Raw genomic sequence first — 13,175 nt, forward strand, 5'->3', positions numbered from 1 at the left:
CTGATGAGTAACCTCACCTGAGACCTGAAGACTTGCATTAGCTTCCTGACCTAATCCCTAGGCTTTAGTTCTGTGGGCTAACACAGTTTTGTGATGCGTATGAGTCCTGGATTTAAATCCCAATTGGCCAACCTTGTACAAGTTAATTAGCAAATAGCCACTTGTGTAAATTTACTTCCTCACACAATTATATTCTGGGATTCAGGGTGGTGTACTGATGCGCCTTCCCGTAACTGTGAAAATTGTCATTTTAAGTTTGAAGGATAGATGCGACCACAGGTGGCAGAGCTAAACTGTACTCTTTTAATCCTAACGTCAACTGAACAATACAGATCCTGGAGGGTAGGGTATAACATAACCCCAGGGTCAGATACTGTAACAATAACATACATTTTCTACTGTACAGCAGGCTGAGGCAGAGGTGGCAGAGCCGCTGAGGCGTCCAGCCAGGCAGCTGGTAGGGCTGCAGGGTTGGGCTTGTTAACCCCTGGGCCGGGAGATGTTTGCACTTTGTGAAGACTGCTAGCATGTCAGCGTGATCCGTCTGAGAGATGGAATGTGACTGGTACAAGCTGCCGTCTCACCTAAACAGGGTTTGACCAGAAGGACTGGAGCTTGTTGATTAGATTGGGCCATCTGATCCGGACCCAGTCAGAGGCGGCTATTACTGGTGGCCTAACCCACCGTGTTTTGTCAAATGCTTTTGTCAAAAGGAGCCGCTAGAGACAGTTGTCTATCGTAGTCTCTGATTGTGAACCATATTTAGGCAGCCATATTCATTAGGTAGTTCGTGGGTGATTGTCTCTGTAAGTTGCTTGTGTCTGCACTTATTGTTTGTATAGCTTCACGGTCGTCGGTTTGTTGTTTTGTTTAGTTTGTATAGTGTTCGTTTCGTTTCGTCTTCAATAAAAGAAGATGTATTGTTATCACGCTGCGCCTTGGTCCTCCTCTCTTCCACGTTACGATGATCGTGACAGAATCACCCACCACACCCGGACCAAGCAGCGTGATACAAGGCAGCAGCAGCGATCGCAGGACTATTGGAATTGGGAGGAAATTCTGGATGGCGGAGGACCCTGGGCACAACCTGGAGAATATCGCCGCCCTCGTGAAGAGCTGGAGGCAGCTAAAGCCGAGAGGCGGTGGTATGAGGAGGCAGCACGGAAGCGCGGCTGGAAGCCAGAGAGGCAGTCCCAGAAATGTATTGGGGGGGGGGGGGGGGAGTGTGGCAAAGTCAGGTAGGAAACCTGCGCCAACTCCTCGTCCTTACCGTGGAGAGCGGGAGTACGGGCAGACACCGTGTTATGCGGAAGAGCGCACGGTGTCTCCTGTACGTGTACATAGCCCGGTGCGGTACATCCCAGCTCCTCATATCGGCCGGGCTAGAGTGGGCATCGAGCCAGGTGCCATGAAGCCGGCTCAACGCCCAGTGCGGGCTATTCCACCTCGCCACACTGGCCTGGCTACGGGGAGCATTCAACCAGGTAAGGTTGGGCAGGCTCGGTGCTCAAGAAATCCAGTACGCCTTCACGGTCCGGTCTATCCGGTGCCACCTCCTCGCCCCAGCCCATTACCACCAGTGCCAACACCATGCACCAGGCTTCCAGTGCGTCTCCAGAGCCCTGTTCCTCCTCCACGCACTCGCCCTGTGGTGCGTATCTCCAGCCCGGTACCACCAGTTCCGGCACCACACACCAAGCCTCCTGTGCGTCTCCAGAGTCCTGTACGTCCTGTTGCTGCTCCCCGCACTAGCCTTTAAGTGCGTGTCCTTAGCCTGGTACAACCAGTTCCGGCACCACGCACCAGGCTTACTGTGCGCCTCAGCAGGCCAAAATCTGCTGTCTGCCCAGCGCCGCCTGCGCTGCCCGTCTGCCCAGCGCCGTCTGAGCTGCCGCCTGCGCTGCCCATCTGCCCAGCGCCGCCTGTGCTGCCCGTCTGCCCAGCGCCGTCTGAGCTGCCCGTCTGCCCAGCGCCGTCTGAGCTGCCCGTCTGCCCAGCGCCATCTGAGCTGCCCGTCTGCCCAGCGCCGTCTGAGCTGCCCGTCTGCCCAGCGCCGTCTGAGCTGCCGCCTGCGCTGCCCGTCTGCCCAGCGCCATCTGAGCTGCCCGTCTGTCCTGAGCCTTCAAAGCCGCCCGTCTGTCCTGAGCCTTCAAAGCCGCCCGTCTGTATTGAGCCTTCAGAGCCGTCCGTCAGTCAGGAGCCGCTAGAGCCGTCCGTCAGTCAGGAGCTGCCAGAGCCGCCCGTCAGTCAGGAGCTACCAGAGCCGCCCGCCAGTCAGGAGCTGCCAGACCCGCCCGCCAGTCAGGAGCTGCCAGAACCGCCCGCCAGTCAGGAGCTGCCAGACCCGCCCGCCAGTCAGGAGCTGCCAGAGCCGCCCGCCAGTCAGGAGCTTATTGTTGTATGGAACTGCATTGTTGGTTAAGGGCTTGCAAGTAAACGTTTCACAACACCTGTTGTATTCGGCGCATGTGACAAATACATTTTTATTTTATTTGAATGTCATTATCTTCATGGTGATGTATCCTGAATAGGTTCACAAAGGTAGACAAATGTAATATCCTCCTTTGCATGTTTTGGTGTTATTCTACACACTGGCTATTATTTAATGAGCTACACCCCCAAACGACCAATTTGGAAAATTGTTTAAGTTTTTGATGTGCCTTAATTTAAAAAAAATGTAGACTCTTACCTTTCATTTGACACCAAATTTGATGTGCTACTATGAACTTCACATGTACTCAAGGGGCCTCTCCGTGGAAATCCCCGTAACCATATCAGACCCCGGCCTTAAGAATAATCATGACCCAGCCTGCAACCTATATGACCCTCTGCCTGAGCTCATTACATTAAGGACCCTGCAAAACTTGTTCTACGTGGTTTGTGTTTATTCTTTCCTTCAGGATAATATAAGTGCAAAGCACTCTTTTGCTTCAAGTCATCCTTAAAATGCTTTTAAAAAAGAACAAGCTTTAGGGTCAACTCAAAATGGGGAGAATCAGAAAGGCATTAAGTTGTTCATTTTGCTAGAGTCCAGGGGAGGATGAACTGATTTGGTCTGCAGTGTGTGTGTGTGTGTGTGTGTGTGTGTGTGTGTGTGTGTGTGTGTGTGTGTGTGTGTGTGTGTGTGGGGCCCTTGCCTCGGGTGAGTAGCCAGCTACTCTGGTCGGGCATGCCAGGCATCTGTGACTTTTTCTGTACAGCTGGGATAGGGGACCCTCAAAGTTACTCTGGGGATAGGGAATTCATCAGGGTGAGAGAGAGGAGCCGTAGAAGGAAACATCAGCTTACACAAATGTATTCAGTTATTTTCTGATATCAAGAGAGAGTCAGGAGTGGATGGGATGACACGAAAGAGGGGGTGAGAAAAAGAGAAAGATAACGGAGAGAGAAAGGCCCCTTGATTTTCCAGCAAAAAGAGAGGGAAGGAAAAATAAATAATGACAGGTCGTATTACACTTGATGTATTGCTTTTTCCCTCTCTGCTCTTGATCTGAACCATGGACGCTCAGGTGGACCACAGGGGAATCTACATAATGTTTCCGTATACACTCTTGTTTGTACTGAGCACCTCTGGATACTTGAGGTGGCACTAAGATGGAATTGTACAGAGATCGTGCAGAACCGAAGATGTCATACTTAAAATGAGGTATAGGTTGAAAATTAGAGATTCAAGATTACACATTACTCAAATGTGGAGAGTCAGAGAGAATTAATCTGATTGGTGTTATCTATTTTAGAATATTCTCCTGGTTGTACAGAATATGATTACTTAGTAGAGGAGTTCAAGTGCCGCTTGACCACCCTCATAGCAACATAAGATGAGTCTTACTTTAATTGAATTTTGTATTTACTTTTCTGTGCCTTAATGTGTGGCCTTCAGAAAAAAGAAACAGCTATTAGTCAGCCTAGGTAGTAACAAAGTATTTTGTTTGATTAGACATTGGCCTGTTTCTCAGACACAGACCAAGCCTCCGGTTCTTGAAGCGCTTTCAATGGACATTCTCTTTTGAAATCTTATAACAAATTTATGACTACTATAGCATATGTTTGTGTTGAATTTTTTGTCCTAGGAAAACAAACCAGAACAGGAAATAGACCTTGACACGATGTGAATCCAACTCAAATTGAAACTAAAATGTAATATCTGCCTCCATCTAGCACCCTTTAAAGAAAAAGTTAAACACTCCAAAACCTTCTGTGGTCCACATGAACTATGCCTGGATGGGGTAGCACTTACCAAGCTCAGCAGGGTTGCTTTTGGAAATCCTGCAGTAGTGTGAACTTTACTGAATAGGCTTTTATATGAACTCCAAATGCGTGTTCTATGTGTACTTTGTGGTTAGACCCTGTAATTGTGGAATCCCAGCTAAACTCCAAGACATGGCCATTCCTGCAAGGCAATGAATGAATGGTGTCACAGGCCGGCTCATAGCCAGTGACAAAAATGAGGGGACACGAACAACAGGTATAGGCCAATTAAAAAGGTTCTTTATTATAAACCAAAACTATGAACTTTAAACAAAGAAAAAGTAATGAGGTGTGAAAGTATCATAATGTAGGGTGTATGTAAAGTGCAGGGATGCGTGAATCTGTGTGTGTGAATATGACTGAGTGAAAACTATGCAAAACTACAAAGGAACAAAGAAAACACGATCATACCTGGAGAAGTAGAGAGACAAAAGTGGTTAGTGAAGCAGCTTAAATACCCTGAGCCCAGGTGGCTCCAATCACTAACGACCCTCTGTCTGCAGGAGAACCGCCCCTGCAATGCAGAGGGGCCGTGACACCCCCCTCCTTAAAATGAGGGTCCCACTCTCAACTCAAATTTCGGCCCAACATATTCAAAACAATCCAAAGTTCCCCAAAAGAAAGAAAAGATACCAGTCCCGGCTCCTAGCAGTAGCCCCGTGTCCCCCAGCTGACTGTCCGCCCCTCAAACTCGGCAGCCCTGGTACCTGGGGAGCAATTTAAGAGGGGTCAGCAGAGAGAAGATACAAACTAGGTTAAAGGAGCACGGGACAGAGCATCAGCAATGATATTATCCTTACCACTAATGTGTCTAATATCAAGGTTGAATGGTTGCAAGAACAAAGCCCAACGCATCAGGCGCTGGTTGGGATTTTGCAGGGACCTCAGAAAAGTGGGTTGTGGTCAGGGAACACAGTTAAAGGGGTCAAACCAGAACCAACATAGACTTCGAAGTGCTGTGAAGCCCAAATGAGACCTAAAGCCCCCTTTCCAATTACAGACTAGTTTCTGATACTTTTAAAATTTCCGGAAGAAGAAACTGACTGGACACTCAACATTGTTATCATTCTCCTGGAGAAGCACAGCCCCAGCACCAATTTGACTGGCGTCTACCTGCAATTTGAAAAGTTTACCAAAATTTGGTGTGACCAACACAGGTGCCAAACACAAAAGAGCCTTAACTGCATCAAATGCCTCTTGACACTGGGTGGACCAGATAAATTCAGCCGTCAACAGATTGGTCAGTGGGGACACTACTACCGAAAAGTTTACAGAAAGCACGGTAGTACCCCACCATTCCCAGGAAGCGCATCAGTTCTTTCTTTGTGGAGGGCTGTGGGAACTGCTTCACAGCCTGGACCTTGGCTTCCACGGGAAAGACAAATCCCTGACCAACAACCTTGCCTAGGTATGTGACTGTAGCTTTGGCAAACTCACATTTTGCCAAATTGATAGTCAACCTGACCCACAACAGTCTTTCGAACAGGGCTTGCACTCTCCAAACATGCTCCTCCCAGGAGTCTGAGTAGACGACCACGTCGTCCAAATACACGGCACACCCTTCCAGACCTGAGACCACCCGATTCATCAGCTCTGGAAGGTGGCTGGAGCATTCCGCAAGCCGAAAGGCATCACTTTATAAGAGAACAAACCAGATGGAGTTATAAAGGCAGCAATCTCACAAGCTCTTTTGGTAAGGGGTACTTGCCAATATCCCTTTAAAAGATCAAATTTGCTAACATACTTTGCTGACCCAACTTGATCAATACAGTCACCCATCCTAGGAAGAGGGTAAAGGTCCTTTTTAGTAACATTGTTAACTTTTCTATAATCAGTGCACGGTCTGAAAGTGGAATCAGACTTTTACCAAAAGACAGGGTGAAGCCCAATTTGAACATGGCTCCGCAATACCATTGTCCAACATATACTGCACCTCTGTTTCCAATCTCTTCGCCTCAGATACACGATAAAATCTCTTTTTGATAGGCTTAGCATCTCCGATGTCTATATCATGCTCAATTAAGTGGGTTTGTGATGGAGTGTCAGAAAACAAAACAGGGTAGTTTCTAATAAGAGCTACCAATTCATCACGTTTCTCAGAGTCTAAATGATCTACCAAAACCCCAAGGTTTTGAAAAGTCTGGGAGTTTTTCAACCTACCTTGTAAGACCTCATCCAAAACGCTAACTTCCTCCTCTTCTCCCCCCTCCACCAAATTAAAGCCACAAGATGCAGTGACTGGAGCAGCAGTCAACGCTGACCTCACCGCTGGAGTGCCTTCAACTTTGCTTAGATCACGGGAGTGATAACATTTTAACAGGTTCACATGGCATAATTTAGAGGACTTCCTATGACTAGGGGTTTCAATAAGATAGATTTGAACTGACACTTTACGCAACACAGTGAAAGGACCACAGTATTTTGCCTGAAAAGGTGAACTTACAAGAGACAGAAGAGCAAGTACACGATCACCGGGACTAAACTCACGCAGCTCAGCCTGTCCGTCATATTTCAATTTCATTTTCTGTTGAGAACATTTTAGTTTCTTTCGCCAGTTCACCAGTCCTATACAACTTCAACCTAAAACCATTTACATAGTCAATAAGGTTCCGAGGTGGTTCCTCAGGCAAACAACCATCCTGCAACACTGCTAAAGGCCCACGCACCTTATGACCAAACACTAAGTCATTTGGGCTAAACCCTGTGCTTTCCTGCACTACTTCACGAGCAGCTAGTAACAGCCAAGGTAACCCCTCCTCCGTATCTGCAGACAGTTCTGTACAGCACGAAGCAAGGATTTTAAAGTTTGATGAAAACGTTCCAAAGCTCCCTGGCTCTGGGCATGGAACGCAGTAGACTTATTATGTTTAACTTTAAGCCATTTAAGAACCTGAGCAAATAAATGGGAGGTAAAGTTAGACCCCTTGATCTGACTGGATGATTTTTGAAATCCCAAATGTTGAAATAAATTGAGTTAACGCTTTAACTACTGATTTTGAAGTTATGGTAGGCAAGGAAAAAGCTGCCAGATATCTGGTTGCTTGACACATAACAGTTAATAAGTAGCCATGACCTGACTTGGACCTTGGTAAAGGCCCAACACGATCGATAATAAGATGCTCAAAAGGTTGCCCTAAGGCTGGTATTGGATACAAAGGAGCAGGATTTACAACCTGGTTTGGCTTGCTTGTGCGCTGACACGTATCACAAGTTAACTGAGCTACATCCCACTTTAAACGTGGCCAGAAAAATGAAGTATGCGATCATACGTTTTACGAACACCCATATGACCTGCCACATCACCATGTGAAGTCTGCAACACTTTATTTCGCAAAGTAGTAGGTACAACTATTTGAAAGACTGGTTCTCCTAGACCCTGATCATAGTGTGGAACCCATTTCCTGACCAACAGCCCATCAAGAAGAAAATAACACTGAGCACTATTCCTCACCACTAAATCAGGAACCACTTTATCAAACAGATCAGCCAAAGTAGTATCGGCCTTTTGCTCAGCCATCAATGAATCTCTAGAACTAGTCAACTGTTCTGTCTGGGGTTTGACTGGCAACTCAAGACTTTCTGGCTTACTCTCAATCTCCTGATGAGAGGCCGCGCGGGTAACCGCACAAACTGGAAATACCTCAGGAGACACAGTTTTGATCCGGAGATTCCCTTGCAGGGGACACTGAAGGTTGCTTCTTACAGATGTTTAGTTTGCCATCTGCCCACACCTTACTACCTGCCAAGTCATTCCCCAAAATCATGTGGATTCCCTCTACTGGCAACTGGGGTCTAGCCCCAACATCTACATCACCCTCTACCAGACCACATTTTAGGGTAACTTCATGTAAAGGACAAGAGAATGGAACTAAACCCATACCACTACACAACGGCCAGTATCAGACTCTTTAGAGAACGGCAAAACAGATTCCAGAATAAAACAATCTAAAGCTCCAGTGTCTCTTAAGATCTTGATTGAAACATTTTGGTTGCCATCTACCAGGGACACTACACCATCTGAAATAAAGGCTGAAAAATCAGTGGGAAGACTGAGAATCAAACTCAACTAGTGGCTGAAAAAGCTCACCCTGGTGGTCAGAGGCTGTAACAGGAGCTGCCATCACAGCAGGTTTAACTTGACCTGACTGTTTTGATTTAAGCAGAGGGCAATCTTTCTTCCAATGTCCTTCAACTAAACAGTAGCGACAGGTATTAGCATTAACCGGTGCTTTAAGTCCTCCAGACACAAACTTCTGCTGAGGCCTTTGGAAAGAAGCTCCAAAAAAAGGTGACCTACTATTCCTAGGAGTAAAGTTATTTTTATGGTACATGTCCCTGTGACTCAAAATGGCTTTTATGTGTTAGCCTGTACTCATCTGCAAGGATTGCTGCATCACTTGGAGACTTAACTTTACGTTCATTCATGTATGTAGCAACCTGGTCAGACAAAATGTTTGAACTGTTCTAACAATCAAATTAGACAGACCCTCAAAAGTACTAACTTCAGAAGTTGTACACCAACGATTAAATGCAGAAGTCAAATCACGAACAAACTCAGAATAGGTTTGTGAATCTAACTTTTTCCTGTAACGAAAACGTTGACGATATGCCTCTGGCACAAGCTCGTAGACCTTCAGAACTGCTGATTTAACTTTAGCAAAAACTTTACTGTCAGCTACACTCAGTGCTGCAAAACCCTCACGTGCTTTACCTGTAAGTGCACATTGCAACAACATAGTCATGTCCAAATCTGACCAAGCTCTAGCTTCCGCAATATGCTCAAATAAAGCAAAGTATGTGTCTGGATCTGACTCATCAAATTTAGGCAACAAACGAAGATTCTGTGAAACATCAAACTGTGGTAGTCCTTCCGTCTATTTGCATTTCTCAATCGCACTCTCTCTAACTGCATTTTCAACAGCTCCCTCTGCTGCTCAAAAGTTAATGAAGGGCTAGACTGAAAACTTGGACCCTCACTACTAGCAGACTGACCCCCAAAAACACCCATTTCCCTAAGACCCTGCTTTAATCTAGTTTTAACCGTCTCTTAATTTTTTTTAATCAACAATCTCAATCTGATAATGTTCAGCAATTTCAATTAACTGCTACTTAGTACACAACTCTAAGGCTACCTCTGAAGGAGCTTGAACAAAACTACTCAAAATGGAAGACATTTTCCTCAACCAATACAACTACCGTAACTTCCGGACTATAATTAAGCCGCTACTTTTTCCCACGCTTTGAACTTTGCGGCTTATACAATGACTCGGCTAATTTATGGATTTTTCCCGCTTTCACAAGATTCATGCTGCCAAAAAACTAGCACCGTCACATAATGTGACGTAAATCGAGCGCGCTCAAACTTCCCATCATTCTGATTACGGTAGTCATTTTGTCACCCTCATCATGGCAAAGACACGGAGAAATGCATATGATGCAGCTTTCAATTTGAAGGCGATCGATCTGGCTGTTGGAAAAGGAAATAGAGCTGCTGCACGGGAGCTTGGCCTTAATGAGACATAAGACGTTGGAAACAGCAGCGTGAGAAACTGACTCAGTGCAAAAAGACAACAAAAGCTTTCAGAGGAAAGAAAAGCAGATGGCCCGAACTAGAAAATGAGGCTTGGATGACAAGTGGGGAGAAATCCTTCACTAAAACTGGCCGCATGCGAAGAGCAACTTATGGTCAAGTCTGCCAGTGGGTCCTGACAGCATGGAGCATTGTCAAAAAATCCACTATCATCAACGGGTTTCGAAAGGCTGGACTGCTGCGTATTGAAGAGGGCAGCATGAGCTCAGCGGGGAATTTGCCTCTGGATGAAAGTGACTAGAGCGACAATGAAAACGATCCAACATCGGATGAAGCAATTCTGAGGCTATTCAACTCCGACACCGAAGGAGATGACTTCAGTGGTTTCAGTGCACAGGAGGAAGATAGTGACCAATGACTTTCTTGGTAGGCTACTGTTTACTGCTATTTTTTAACATTTTTGTTACAAGCCGTGTTTCGTTTAAAGTCCTATTTATTTTTGTTACAAGCCGTGTTTCGTTTAAAAAGCCTATTTATTTTTGTTACAAGCCGTGCTTCCTTTAAAGGCTGTGTAAAGTTCATTTGTTTCAATGTACCGGTAGGCACCTGCGGCTTATAGACATGTGCGGCTTATTTATGTACAAAATACATATTTTTTTTAAATTCAGTGGGTGCGGCTTATATTCAGGTGCGCTTAATAGTCCAGAAATTACGGTACTACAAATGCTCCAAAAAAACACACAACTCACCTTCTGTCAGTCTGGGTTAAAGGACAGGAGCCACACCCCACTATCCTCCAAAAACAACTAACTAACTGGCCCTGGTCTTCGTGCAGTCACATGTGGTGGGGTTTTATGTACACAAAACCAGTGGTGTGGAAAAGACAACCAGAAACTGGCGCCCCCCCATAACCACGGAGGCGCTCCCGAGCCAATGTAGGGGAAAAGGGATGCTCAACCCACGTTCACTGTCACCTAACACAAAAACACCACGAGCCTCCTATTGACACTCGCTGATAAGCCTGAACATGAGAGGACTCTCACCTGAACAAAACCCAGAAAAACCCAGAGTGAATTGCTAATCAAATTTAGCTACCAAGCTAACTGACCAAAAGAACACATGGCTCTCATGCAGAGGGGCCGTGACAATGGTATACAGCTTGTCTCCATGTTCCATACGGTCATTGGTTTGTTCCAGTAGTGCCATCTGCTGGTTGTATATTGGCAGGGAACTTCAAGGAGCATAACAGAACTATTTACTCACCACAAACAGGATGGATAATATAGCCTCGTTCTCTATACAATTTACACAATAAACTCTGCAACTCTGCCATACATCACAGAATTACTCTACTCCAAGTAAAATGTTCAGAATAAGGGGGACATTTTCAATAAGAAATGAGAATGGGTGATATGATGTGTGATTGAACAAACGACCGTGATCATTTCTAGTCAAGGAGAGCTTCAACCAAAAGACATCAGGTGCTGTCACAGGGTTGTGCTGTGGGAAAGTGGCAATATAATGTATCGGTTTAGAGAGGATAAAATACATTTTGCCTGACCTTTCTGCTTCACTACCCCGAAGGATACAAGATAAATTGCCAGAATGCATGTCCAACCGAGTAAGGCAACGTTTTCTGTGACCATGGCACACTGTTGTGACTCTGTAGATGAAATAGCCATAACATGAACACATAGAAATTGTGTCATTTTACAATGCTTACAACATGTGTATAATGCAAATCATTGATGATGATTATGTGGTTTAATTCATTTCAAGCACAGTTAACTAAGACGTTTTCAAATGACCCATACACTGAAGCTCACTGATCTTCTCAAATAATATGACTCATTACACAGTTTTAATTGGTTTGACTAGTTTTGCTGCCCTCTTCTGGCTATATGCATTCATCAACAGACTGAGCATGCTCCTCAAGGACTAGGGTTGTGTGTGTAGCTACTCCTAGTAATAAAAGTGGCCCTATACATTTTTAAAGCATACAGCCCTATTAAGAATGGAACTTTTGTCCCAACTTTTCTTCACAGCTCCAGCAAAAGGAAGGTTGGCGAAGTCACGGAGAAGGACAAACGAGGAAAGAAATGAAGAAAGCAGGAACCGACTTGAATGATGTCAAGGAAACCGGCCAGACCAGGGTTTTCTGGAGCCCTTTGCTCCACTAGGAATAAGTCAAGTAGGCAAAGTGAAGTCCAGAAATGGGTCACGGACATACTTGATTCAGCAAGGAACATGTTAATGGGAAATGTCATATTAGGCCTAGGCCTCAATGGTAGGCCTGCCTACACCCATGTCAAGAGAACACGTCTTTTGTTAGGCCATTTCAGGAGAACCACATCATATTCTCCCTCAGAGAAAAAACCAAAGCATTCGATCTGCGGTTATGTGTTGTGTGTTGTGAGTCACATGCGTCTCCCATCCTTCCAATCCCCTGTGTCTCGCCTACCTTTCTATTAATGACAGTGTGATCGTGACGCCTTCCATCCTGGATTACCGTGTCGCACACAGTGGTTCTCCCACTGCGCCCGGTAATGAGCAGGGATGTTGGAATGGAAGCGTGGGCAGATTACTTTTTGCCAGAGTTTATTCGAGTGAGAACGGGTTTGAACGTGCCTTCCTTATTAAAGACTATAATTGGCAGAAGAAGGGAGGTTGGAGGTGGCCAGTTGGCTGTTAATGGTTGTGTGGTTGTATGGACATAAAACAGAATGCAAGGTACATTTACACCGAGTATACAAAACAATAAGTACAACTGCTCTTTCCATGACATAGACTGTCCGGGGGGGGGGGGGTGCAAACTCAATATCTGGAAGGTGTTCCTCATGTTTTGTATACTCAGTGTATATGCTTGATATCTCAACCTGCCCGGCACGTAGGCCTACCCGTGCATGGTCCTTTCACCAGTGTGCAATTTCACAGTAAACAATTAAAGGGACTCATGTCAAGCTGGCCAGTTTAGGAGAGACTGCTATTCATGGTTTAGTATTGCTGAGTGAGGAACTATAGGGTGTCAATTGAATATCCACTGTTGGATTACAAAACTCACCTTTCAGCCACTTCAAACCAATTTACAGTGCCTTCAGAAAGTATCGACACCCCTTGACTTTTTCCACATTTTGTTGTGTTACATTGTTTCATTGTAATTTTTTGTCAATGACATTTGTAAAAAACAAAACAAAAAAAAAACGAATATATCTTTATTACATAAGTATTCAAACCCATGAGTCAATAAATGTTAGAATCACCTTTGACAGTGAATACATCTGTGAGTCTTTCTGGGTAAGTCTAAAACGCTTTCCACAACTGGATTGTGCAACATTTGCCCATTATTATTTTCACAATTCTTCAAGCTCTGTCAAATTGGTTGTTGATCATTGCTAGA

Source organism: Salvelinus alpinus, chromosome 7 (assembly GCF_045679555.1).
Source record: "Salvelinus alpinus chromosome 7, SLU_Salpinus.1, whole genome shotgun sequence".
Classification (NCBI taxonomy): Eukaryota; Metazoa; Chordata; class Actinopteri; order Salmoniformes; family Salmonidae; genus Salvelinus; species Salvelinus alpinus.